Source organism: Harmonia axyridis, chromosome 1, assembly GCF_914767665.1.
Source record: "Harmonia axyridis chromosome 1, icHarAxyr1.1, whole genome shotgun sequence".
Taxonomy (NCBI): Eukaryota; Metazoa; Arthropoda; class Insecta; order Coleoptera; family Coccinellidae; genus Harmonia; species Harmonia axyridis.
Window position 1 is genome coordinate 83,600,829 of NC_059501.1, and position 13,958 is coordinate 83,614,786.

The window sequence follows — 13,958 nt, forward strand, 5'->3', positions numbered from 1 at the left end:
AACTGTGGCCAGTGAATGAAATTTATCAAAAACTGCTGTTAATAAAATAGTCAAGAGACGCGAATATAATGATTTTAAATTTGAATACCAAGCCTTGCAAAAATTATATGGCAATGATCTCAAAATAAAGTTCGATTCTGTAATTTGTTTCAACGGAACAAATGAATATAAATGAATAAAGTGCATTTTACAAAATGGTGGACATTTCGAACATTTACTTCATTTATTTTCATTTACTTTCGAATAATCATTTGATTTTTCTTTCATCAAATGATACTTTCGTTTAATTATTATGAATTGTAATATGTGAATAATTATTACTGGTTTTTTGCTTTGATTCTAATATGATCCATTTAGTTCAAGATGGATGAGTTGATTTTGTTATCGAAATGTATTGCATATTGTTAATTAAACTAAAAGTACCTAAATGAAATACAGATTCGACACGACGAAAATTGGATAAGGGTCAAAATCACCTGAAAATCAACTTTGAATGACATTGTATGATATATCATTGAATTCAGCGTTAAAAGTTATTTCGAAAAGTGTCATAAAATATACAGGTCTGTATTGAAAAAAATGAGGTTGAGGGTCTCATAATATCAAATGACATAAGTCACAATAAGAACAAATTAAAAATTTGAATAAATAACTGAAACCAGAATTTACCTTAAAATACAAGAACTAAGCAATCATTTTATTGAACAAATACAGTAACGCAATAAATAAACATATAAAAAACACTAATAATCACTAGAAACACACAGGTGAGTCAATATTTAAAATCGAGCAAAGTGAATGTTGCAGTCTGGACATAGTTCAATGAGTTTTCTCAAAATATTCCCAGGGAGTACGAAACTTTGTATACAAAATCTGATTACGTCAAATTGAAGATAATTTACTGTCGAATAAAAAATTCCTGTAACATTTTTTGATGATATTTGAAAAAAAGTCGGAAAAAAAGAAAAATCAAAATGACAGAATTTACTTTTTTTATGATATCTCAATAACCGGCAATAATCTCGATTTTTTTGAACTGTTTGATAATGTTTCTATAAACTGCGCATCACATTGCTGAACAACTTCATCAAAATGTAGGTATAGGTACTATTTACAAATACAGAAATGAAACACTTTAATGAGAATACATGTGCAAATATGATATAGAATCAATTGATATACAGAAATATAAATTGCAAGTAGCTAAAGATTATTGGAAAAAATAAAACGAAAATGAAATTAATATAGTTGTAAAATAAAAATGAATATGAAGCGTATGCAGAAAAAGATATGAATGAAAGTCTAAGCGTTCTGAAAAATCGATAAATTGAGAACAAATTATTCAACAACGACAAATTTGTTTGTTCTTTACTATAGGCAGGTATACAATTAACTGAAGATAAAATATTTGAATAAATATATAACTATTCGTATTTTGAAGCATAATATAAAGAGAGAAAACAAAATAATGATGTTAAAGATATGAAATTAATAATTGATGAATTATTGAAATGAAATAGAAAATGTTTATTTCATTATGAACTAATGAAATACATAGGTAATCGAAATTTAAAATTAATAATAAAGACTTATTGAAATATTACCATTTTGAAAATTCTTCAAAGTGAACAGAAATCCACTTCACAAACTTTTCACTTATAGTTGAAATAACTATGGTTAAAAGTACACTAAGCGAAGTTATTATTTCACAAACTTTTCACTGATGGTTTCAACTATATGGTTAAAAGAACACTAACCTAAAGTTACTATTTGCATACTATTTAAAGACCTGAGGTTTAAGAAAGTAATGATGTTTAATTAGTCACATAGAATCCACCCTTATCTATTGGTTCGTTTTCATCAGGGGGGGGGTGAACTATGGAAACGTTACCCCCCCCCCCAAATGGCCGGGGTACCTTTCAAATTTTGCCGGCCCTCTAGAATTTGACATACTAAGGCTCATATAATTACAAGATCAGCAAAAATTTCACCTTCAATACATATTGTGAAAACCCATTTTAATGATCGTTAAAAAAATGACGTCCCAAAATGGCGGAAGTGTCTGGGGTCCACATTTTCACTATTTTGAGTATCTAAAAGTTCCCCCCCCAAAAGTGGGGCCTGGATCCGCGTCTGGTTTTCATTCATAGAATATTCTATTCTATCCATAGAAATGTAATATATTATAGATATTTTTATGATTCTATCTCGATGGCAAGGAGTAACACAAGGTCTATAGATTTAGACAGGTTGTCTCGAAACTGGGTGACGTCACGAATGGTTGACGCTGATTGGTTGAAAGTTACGAGACAACCTGTCTGAATCTATAGACCTTGTGTTACTCCTTGCCATCGAGATAGAATCATAAAAATATCTTTAATATATTACATTTCTATGGATAGAATAGAATATTCTATGAATGAAAACCAGACGCGGATCCAGGCCCCACTTTTGGGGGGGGAACTTTTAGATACTCAAAATAGTGAAAATGTGGAAGAAATATCGGAAAAGTCGAAAAAAGCGTGCAGTTGGCACCCCAGCGAATTGAGGTATTTTTCTACCAGTATCCTTGAGGTACAAACGAAAATTTTTGTATTACAAAGCGTCACTAATGACGTACTTTCAAACTGAATTGTTCTTGCGAGAAAAATCGGAAAAGTCGAAAAAAAGCGTAAAGTTGGCACCAGAGCGGAATGCGATATTTTTCTACCATAATCTTCGAGTTACAAATGGAAATTTCTGTGTTACAAATATTTTCTAACGAGTTACTAACGAATGCAGAAAAAAAATTTTTCATTTTGGAAAAAGCGCGTGATATTTTCGCATTTTAGGAGTTATATTTTTTCATTATAGGTTACGTTACGAACAAAAATTGTTGTGTTTCAAACTGTTACTGACGATGTTCTTCAAAACTAAATTTTTTTTCAAGAAATATCGGAAAAGTCGAAAAAAGCGTGCAGTTGGCACCCCAGCGAATTGCGGTATTTTTCTACCAGTATCCTTGAGGTACAAACGAAAATTTTTGTGTTACAAAGAGTCACTAATGACGTACTTTCAAACTGAATTGTTCTTTCGAGAAAAATCGGAAAAGTCGAAAAAAAGCGTAAAGTTGGCACCAGAGCGGAATGCGATATTTTTCTACCATAATCTTCGAGTCACAAATGGAAATTTTTGTGTTACAAATAGTTACTAACGAGTTACTAACGAATGCAGAAAACAAATTTTTCATTTTGGAAAAAGCGCGTGATATTTTCGCATTTTAGGAGTTATATTTTTTCATTATAGGTTACGTTACGAACAAAAATTGTTGTGTTTCAAACTGTTACTGACGATGTTCTTTCCAACTACATTTTTTTTCGAGAAATATCGGAAAAGTCGAAAAAAGCGTGCAGTTGGCACCCCAGCGAATTGCGGTATTTTTCTACCAGTATCCTTGAGGTACAAACGAAAATTTTTGTGTTACAAAGAGTCACTAATGACGTACTTTCAAACTGAATTGTTCTTTCGAGAAAAATCGGAAAAGTCGAAAAAAAGCGTAAAGTTGGCACCAGAGCGGAATGCGATATTTTTCTACCATAATCTTCGAGTCACAAATGGAAATTTTTGTGTTACAAATAGTTACTAACGAGTTACTAACGAATGCAGAAAACAAATTTTTCATTTTGGAAAAAGCGCGTGATATTTTCGCATTTTAGGAGTTATATTTTTTCATTATAGGTTACGTTACGAACAAAAATTGTTGTGTTTCAAACTGTTACTGACGATGTTCTTTCCAACTACATTTTTTTTCGAGAAATATCGGAAAAGTCGAAAAAAGCGTGCAGTTGGCACCCCAGCGAATTGCGGTATTTTTCTACCAGTATCCTTGAGGTACAAACGAAAATTTTTGTGTTACAAAGAGTCACTAATGACGTACTTTCAAACTGAATTGTTCTTGCGAGAAAAATCGGAAAAGTCGAAAAAAAGCGTAAAGTTGGCACCAGAGCGGAATGCGATATTTTTCTACCATAATCTTCGAGTCACAAATGGAAATTTTTGTGTTACAAATAGTTACTAACGAGTTACTAACGAATGCAGAAAACAAATTTTTCATTTTGGAAAAAGCGCGTGATATTTTCGCATTTTAGGAGTTATATTTTTTCATTATAGGTTACGTTACGAACAAAAATTGTTGTGTTTCAAACTGTTACTGACGATGTTCTTTCCAACTACATTTTTTTTCGAGAAATATCGGAAAAGTCGAAAAAAGCGTGCAGTTGGCACCCCAGCGAATTGAGGTATTTTTCTACCAGTATCCTTGAGGTACAAACGAAAATTTTTGTATTACAAAGCGTCACTAATGACGTACTTTCAAACTGAATTGTTCTTGCGAGAAAAATCGGAAAAGTCGAAAAAAAGCGTAAAGTTGGCACCAGAGCGGAATGCGATATTTTTCTACCATAATCTTCGAGTTACAAATGGAAATTTCTGTGTTACAAATATTTTCTAACGAGTTACTAACGAATGCAGAAAAAAAATTTTTCATTTTGGAAAAAGCGCGTGATATTTTCGCATTTTAGGAGTTATATTTTTTCATTATAGGTTACGTTACGAACAAAAATTGTTGTGTTTCAAACTGTTACTGACGATGTTCTTCAAAACTAAATTTTTTTTCAAGAAATATCGGAAAAGTCGAAAAAAGCGTGCAGTTGGCACCCCAGCGAATTGCGGTATTTTTCTACCAGTATCCTTGAGGTACAAACGAAAATTTTTGTGTTACAAAGCGTCACTAATGACGTACTTTCAAACTGAATTGTTCTTTCGAGAAAAATCGGAAAAGTCGAAAAAAAGCGTAAAGTTGGCACCAGAGCGGAATGCGATATTTTTCTACCATAATCTTCGAGTCACAAATGGAAATTTTTGTGTTACAAATAGTTACTAACGAGTTACTAACGAATGCAGAAAACAAATTTTTCATTTTGGAAAAAGCGCGTGATATTTTCGCATTTTAGGAGTTATATTTTTTCATTATAGGTTACGTTACGAACAAAAATTGTTGTGTTTCAAACTGTTACTGACGATGTTCTTTCCAACTACATTTTTTTTCGAGAAATATCGGAAAAGTCGAAAAAAGCGTGCAGTTGGCACCCCAGCGAATTGCGGTATTTTTCTACCAGTATCCTTGAGGTACAAACGAAAATTTTTGTGTTACAAAGAGTCACTAATGACGTACTTTCAAACTGAATTGTTCTTTCGAGAAAAATCGGAAAAGTCGAAAAAAAGCGTAAAGTTGGCACCAGAGCGGAATGCGATATTTTTCTACCATAATCTTCGAGTCACAAATGGAAATTTTTGTGTTACAAATAGTTACTAACGAGTTACTAACGAATGCAGAAAACAAATTTTTCATTTTGGAAAAAGCGCGTGATATTTTCGCATTTTAGGAGTTATATTTTTTCATTATAGGTTACGTTACGAACAAAAATTGTTGTGTTTCAAACTGTTACTGACGATGTTCTTTCCAACTACATTTTTTTTCGAGAAATATCGGAAAAGTCGAAAAAAGCGTGCAGTTGGCACCCCAGCGAATTGAGGTATTTTTCTACCAGTATCCTTGAGGTACAAACGAAAATTTTTGTGTTACAAAGAGTCACTAATGACGTACTTTCAAACTGAATTGTTCTTGCGAGAAAAATCGGAAAAGTCGAAAAAAAGCGTAAAGTTGGCACCAGAGCGGAATGCGATATTTTTCTACCATAATCTTCGAGTTACAAATGGAAATTTCTGTGTTACAAATATTTTCTAACGAGTTACTAACGAATGCAGAAAAAAAATTTTTCATTTTGGAAAAAGCGCGTGATATTTTCGCATTTTAGGAGTTATATTTTTTCATTATAGGTTACGTTACGAACAAAAATTGTTGTGTTTCAAACTGTTACTGACGATGTTCTTCAAAACTAAATTTTTTTTCAAGAAATATCGGAAAAGTCGAAAAAAGCGTGCAGTTGGCACCCCAGCGAATTGCGGTATTTTTCTACCAGTATCCTTGAGGTACAAACGAAAATTTTTGTGTTACAAAGAGTCACTAATTACGTACTTTCAAACTGAATTGTTCTTTCGAGAAAAATCGGAAAAGTCGAAAAAAAGCGTAAAGTTGGCACCAGAGCGGAATGCGATATTTTTCTACCATAATCTTCGAGTCACAAATGGAAATTTTTGTGTTACAAATAGTTACTAACGAGTTACTAACGAATGCAGAAAACAAATTTTTCATTTTGGAAAAAGCGCGTGATATTTTCGCATTTTAGGAGTTATATTTTTTCATTATAGGTTACGTTACGAACAAAAATTATTGTGTTTCAAACTGTTACTGACGATGTTCTTTCCAACTAACTTTTTTTCGAGAAATATCGGAAAAGTCGAAAAAAGCGTGCAGTTGGCACCCCAGCGAATTGCGGTATTTTTCTACCAGTATCCTTGAAGTACAAACGAAAATTTTTGTGTTACAAATAGTTACTAACGAGTTACAAACGAATACAAAAAAAAAATCTTCATTTTCTAAAAAATGGGTTCTAACTTCACGGACACGCAAAAATACAATTCACAAACTTTTCACTGATGGTTTCAACTATGGATAAAAGAAAATTAAGTTGAAGTTATTATTTGTAGACTGTTTGAAGACATGACATATTTTGATTGTATTATAATTTTCAAATTCTTAAATATTTTAAAGAGAGCACATGAGATACTACTTTCAATTTTCGAAGCATAATGAAGTTAAAAAACAAATTAATGATTTGATTGATGTAGAAAAATACCTTGACAAATCATCAATTGAAATACCTAAATAAAATTAGAATTAAAATCAGAAAAAGAAATTTTAAGAAGAAATAATGTGGACACGTATTATATGAAATTCACTTGTCAAAATTTAGATTAAACTTTATGATTGAACAGTGCCGTAACAAGAGTTGGCGCATTGTGGGGATTGGGGTCCACCCCACTTCGGAAAAGCGAAATCTTTCAGTTTTATAAAATTTTCTTTTTTAAGTTATCATTTATAATTTTTTTAACTTCTTCTAATCAATTATGGCACGTTACACCTATGTTACAAAATAACAATTACAGGATAAATAAGAAGGAGAGATAAAGTACAATTAGTCAAATGAAAAAACTAATATCCAATATTTCTACATCAACTAAAAATAACATTATATAAAAATATAAGTTAAATCGAAAACATTACCATTTTGAAAATTCTTTAAATTGAGCAGAAATCCAAATTCACAAACTTTTCACTGATGGTTTCAACGATATGGTTAAAAGAACACTAAGCTAAGTTACTATTTGCATACTATTTAAAGACCTGAGGTTTAAGAAAGCAATGAGGTTTAATGAGGCACATAGATAGAATCCACCCTTCTCAATTGGATTGTTTTCGAGATAACAAGGAGTAACAACAATAATAAGAATAGGTTTTCATTGGCAGAATCCGCAGCAAATAGATTCAACAGAAATTGGTTGTTTATAAAAAATCTATGAGGATATTACATATTTATCAATTTTCAATCGATTATCAGTATTACAATAGAAATTTAAAATTTTCATACATATTTTAATTGTATTATGATTTTCAAATTCTGAAATATTTCCAGAAATATTTCACGGATATCTGAAACAAATGTTGCTTAATATTGTCATTGGACATTGCTTTTAATTAGGAAACCTTACAATTTAGATATAGGATATAGATTATATCGTATGAAAGGAAGTTTAATTTTTTTCAGTACATCTTATGATATGCACGTCAGAAAAATGGACTTTATCATTTTAATACGTCTCGTTCAAGCCTGCGATTTCGAACAACCCTGTATGTTTATCTACGTATTTTTATCACATATAAATGATACCAAGATTTTGGTGAACCATACCCGAAATTTCAAATACCGAAGTGATGAATGTTCAATTGAAGCTAGGTTAGGACTGCCATAAATGTTGGAACATCGACCAAGACAAGTGGCACAAAAATGGTTAAAATACCACACAAAAATTAAAACCTCATCTGAGAGGTATTCATTTATTGATAATCCAGTGTTTCTATAGGATTATTAAGTTTTTTGCACTTTGTAGTTGAATTATAACAAATTCCCCAGAAAATAAGATTTATTCAGACATATCCACTGAAATAATTTATCAAGAACAAAAATAATATCAACTCGCAATAAAAACAACATAAAGTCGCAGCAATAAACAAATAGGGATGGTACCCTTTTTTTTAGGCTTGATCCTCGGTGCCATTTTTTTTGGCCCATTTATATATTTCAAAGTTTTGGCCTTTCCAATTAATTTTTTTCTCACATAAATATAAAATTCTACATTTGTCATTTCATACTGTAAGTTGTTTCTGCGTACTCATAAAAACCTTTCATCATTCGACCCTTTCAGAAAATATCGAAAAATATTTGAAAATTTTCAGACCAATAGACTGCACAAAAATTGACATCATATCGTCGGAAGTGGAAGAAGTTTTGTGAAGTATATGCGCTGGACAACCGATAATTATGATGTCTTTGGAAAAAATTTCTTCTAATGAAAAAAAACTCGCCTCTATTTTACTTCGAAGTAAGTACCTATTTGAGTTATCCGCACTGACAGCGAAAATATTTCATATAGAAATATTAAGGTCCTCTTAAGATTCAATACAAAATAAAGTGATTGTGTAAGACAATTTATTTGGCCATGTGTCCAATTTTATATAGCAAACCGAAAAAAGTGATAATATACAGGATGTTCTATTTGAACAGGGCCGACGCGAGGAATTTTGGTGCTTGAAGCGAAGGAGTTTTTGGCGCCCCTGCTGAAAAAGTATCAATAGACCTTAAGAACTTTATGGTGTTAGTTGTAACATAATACATTTTAAATGTGTTTCAAAACTAAAGCTGTATTCTTCTATAAATTATTCATAAAGGCATAAACATTTAATTAGGCATTTTAATAGATATTTATCATTTAATTTAAGAATATCACAAATAAAACAAAAAGCGTTATTGTAATCAGATATCATATCAAACCAATTATTTAAGGAACTTAGTGTTTGATCAATTATTTTCAAAATAATTTTGTTGTACAAATGTGATGCCCCATTGCATCTTCCAACGTAGTTTATTTATAAATGTTTAAAAAAAATCTTGTTATTCATTTTAGAGCCCTGAAGAAGATTTCAGAATAAAATCGAAACATGTCGGCAATGGTCTGAGAGGTAGTTTTTGTTCCAACAACCTGACCTTAAACCTGTCAGAACTCAATTATAACATTTAAGTACCTCGAAATGTTAAGAGACTAAACATCAGTAGCATATTTTGTATCAGCTTATGGGGTGCGTCATTGTCATTATAATGTTTGTTTACTATAAACATAAAATTACAGAGGTATTTATTTTACGAAATATTTACCTGTGCGTAATTATTTCCTATCATTACGAAGGATTTGAAAAGCATGATCAGTCAAAACTCACAACTATAGACATAGTTTTATTAAGTAGATACCTACTAATCAGAAACTTCTTAGAAATTCGAGGAGCGATCTGATACTTTTTCTATTCTAATTCTACACCACTGTCTTTTGTTCGAGAAAATTATTTCATTTCTAAAGTTTTACTGAAAAAGGTTCTGGATGTTTCAAGTATTAGTTTCGTTTCAATTATTCAATCAGTTTGTTGATTCCTCAGAAGAATGCAAAATATACGAGAAACAATTTCATTTCACGATTTCTCTCTTATCCTTCTCAAGAAATATAAGAATGGGCAAAAACAGCAAAACCATGATTTCTGGTATTTACCCTTATTCTTATAACAAGAAAGGAGAAAATAGCATATTTATCCAAGTACATGTTGAATTCTATAGAAAAACTACCGCTCAATTGATGTTGAGAGTGAGCAAAATAAAAAAAAAAAAAAAATAGTTTTAGTTTATTGATCCTTTTAGACAAACGAGGTATGTATAGGACAAGTCACAAATGCAAAAATAATAACAATTCAGACATTTTCTAAGCTATCATTATAGTACTCATTAACATATAATTAACTATAAAAACACTTCTTCAGAAGTAAAGACTTAACAACTTTCTTAAATTGAAATAAATTGAGCGACTTAATGTTACTAGGTAGATAGGTACCAAATGGTATTTTATGATCCTGTTTTGTGGTTGTAGTCTGATAAGAAATTGTTATTGTTTGAAAACCACCTGATGGATCTTGAAGACAGACATAAATCCAAAATGCTAAATATGACGACACTGCAATTGTTTTCGTGGGTGATTCATGGGATGCTCTTTATAGAACGGCGGAGAGTTGTCTCTTTGATCTTTATGAATGGTTGAGTTTCAATTCAATGTCCTTGAATTTTTGCAAAACTAAATTCACCTTTTCGATCACTATTGATGGGCAGCCCGATAATGATCTTCATGGGCGCCCGCAGAAATTTTTCTCAGGGGGGGCAGAATGAAAATTATTGAAAAACGATAAGGCGTCCATGATTGTCGTAAGCGATCTTGGTATTCCGTTTCTTTCTATTTCTGTATTAATATTCATAAGTGGGGGGAGGACTGCGCAAAATAAAAATTATGAAGTTTTCCACTTCAACATTTTTTTTTAAACATCAACAACATAGGGTGTTGTAAAATAATAGGGTAACTCTTTTCAAAACGAGTCACATTCAATGGAACAATTTACAAAAAAATAAATATAAAAAATATGGAGAACGGAATGAAATAATTATTATAATTGCTAATAAATAAAGAAAAATCAACGAGTAATAACGAAATCAAAAATATATACCTTGAATGACGCAAACAATAAAGTTTAAAACATGATACTAAAATATGATTCAAAATAACACAGAATTGCTCCAGAATGTGAAAACAACAAAATAAAAACAACTCATAAAAACAATATTAATTCTGAAGACAAAATACTTAATCGCTTTATAACAGAGTGGGTATATTTTATTCTGTTCTAAAATTTAATTCTGCGCTGAAACTACGCTCTATAGTACAAGTGGTTCATGGAAATGTAAGGAGAAGAATAAGGCATTCTTTGATAACAGGAGAAAATTACATTAAGATTTTCAATTTTTATGTTTTCATCCATTTGTGATTTAGATAAATACTAATTCCAAATGTTCAACTCACTTTCTAAATTTTCAATGTTATACATATTGCCGACCTTATTTCCATCAATATTTTTTTTTAGATGCGAAAGATTTCTCCAAATTTAAACCAGCTGCGTTGAATGAATGAATCTCTAAATCTTTATCTCCGGCGTCTACTCTGAATTTCAAAAGATCACTAAAATTTCCAGAGTTCTTGTTGCTCTCTCGTATAGACATATCTTGAGTTCCGCAAAAAACTATTGGTTTTATAATCTGTAATTTTTTTTCTTACCTTCATCTATTAAAGACAATAGGAGAGTATATATAAGATTGTTTTTTGAAAAAAATTGACACGCATGGATTGCGTTCGGTTCCACGATTTGTCTTTACCCAAGAAGTGCTCAACGCGCCTAAAAGAGTTTTCAATTCAAAAAATACCTCTGCCGATTATGGAGATGTGTATAGTACAGTGCATCCCATTTTGGGTGAGACAGCCAGGTTTCTCGCTTGTTATTTAAGATAGAGCCTTGCGGTTTTCACGTTCCTGTCCTACTTTTTCGTGAAACTCAAGTTGGTCTAATCAGATTTTGCATTACTGTTTCCGTTCAAGAGATACAGGGCGATTTTGGAAATTGATACTTTTCGGACCCCTGCTTTATCTCCGTAATTATTAGAAATAATGCTGAGCTGAAAACTACGTCTGAATCAGAATTCTGCGTAGAATCCAGTGGCGTACTCAATTTTTTTTTTCGAGGTATGGTTTTGAAGATTCAACACAAACCTATATTTTTTTTAATAGAACACCCTATATATCATTACTTTGTTGAATTCGTTATTTTTTTCCCTTCAAAATGATATATGATACTATGTAGGTAGGATGTTCAGAAATGTTAAAAAAACACTAAAACGTCAAATAATGATGCCTTTTTGTAAATGGGCCATGAATTTTCTATGTTTCAATAAGAGGATTATTACTTTCGATTTTTAAAAGTAGTAGGTCATTGATGACACAAACATCCTTGTTGTTATTGTGGCTACTATGCATTTGGGGGCATTGTTTTATCAAGTAGGCATTGGAGGGAAAAAACCAATCTGATGTAGCTGTCATCGCTATAAATTATTGTAATCATTATTGATTCTTCTTTTCTATGGGAAATCCATTGCCCATTAACAAAAAATCATCATTATTTGATGTTTTAGTGTTTTTTTAACATTTCTGAACATCCTACCTACATAGTGTCATATATCATTTTGAAGGCAAAAAATAACGAATTCAACGAAGTTATGATACACATAGTGTTCCATTAAAAAAAACATAAGTTTGTGTTGAATCTTCAAAACCATACCCCGAAAAAAAAATTGAGTACGCCACTGGATTCTACGCAGAATTCTGATTCAGACGTAGTTTTTACCTCAGCATTATTTCTTATAACTTCGGAGATAAAGAAGGGGTCCCAAAAGTATCAATTTCCAAAATCACCCTGTATCTTTTGAACGGAAACAGTTATGCGAAATCTGATTAGACCAACTTGAGTTTCACGAAAAAGTAGGACAGGAACGTGAAAACCGCAAGGCTCTATCTTAAATAACAAGCGAGAAACCTGGCTGTCTCACCCAAAATGGGATGCACTGTACATTATTGATATATGTATACTAATTCCATTGAAAACCGGAAAATTGTTGTGAATCCATTACTTTCCTTTTTTCCTTGCCCTTTGGATTGAGAAAGTAATATTGAGGGTGTTTTGCTGAAGAATGAGGTAAAAAAGGTACACAAGAAAACGCAAAAAAGAAGAAGAAGTGTTAAACGACAAGAGATGTAATAAACCATAACAGGAACTTTGAAAATTTGCATTTCCTTATCATTTTAAGATATTTAAGATGTTATTATTGTTATTGTTGTAATTTAATGAATCCTCAAACCTCAAAACAATTTTCATTAATAAAAATGCATAAAAAAATCATCCAAGTAGACCAACATCATTCATTATCGCTCATTGTTCCAAATTATCGAGAAAATTAATACCGATCATCCAAAGCGGAGCTAATTTTCGAGGCTAATTCTCAATCAAAAACAGTACACACTTAATAGATGAAATAAAACATATCAAGCAACCTAAAAATTGAAAATTTATTTCGTTTGACGTAAAATTTTTTTTCTATTATCCCCCTATAGAAAGCATAAAATTTATAAGATTGATATTTTGGATTGTTTTGGAGTTTGTCTAGAATAGAATCATTATTTCGCTTTTAGCTGAAATATTCATGGATTATTCAGAACGTAGAATTCTCTTAAACCCTTCAAATAAAAATTGTATTTATTGGTGCAGGTATGTAGATGACCCTATTTGTTGCTTTTAGGTAGGTAGGTACCTACCTACCTACTGACGCATACGTAAATATAGGTGCTCCCCCCTTTGATATCTTCAAACAGATCTAGAAATTTCAGATTGCAGATACGTTTAAACATGAAATTTGTTAAAATTGATATCTTTCGATAATAAATTAATCTATATGACACATTAGAAATGCCATAAATAATAGTATATTATTCAACGCGCGATAATGTACATTACCGCAAGTTGAATACTATACTTTATCTACGACTATTACAATAAATACTAAAATACCAGAATAGAGAAAGAACTTAATTGACAAACTCCAAAACTTACCTATAAACGTCAAAATTATCGAAGTGACATTCCTTCACTCAATAACAATAATGGAATGTTAATGTTCCCTTTCGGCCAATCGAATGGAAGCACAGAATTATAGAAGCACAGATCCATCTTTTCCGATTTATTATAATGAGTTATAGTAGTGAGTTATTAT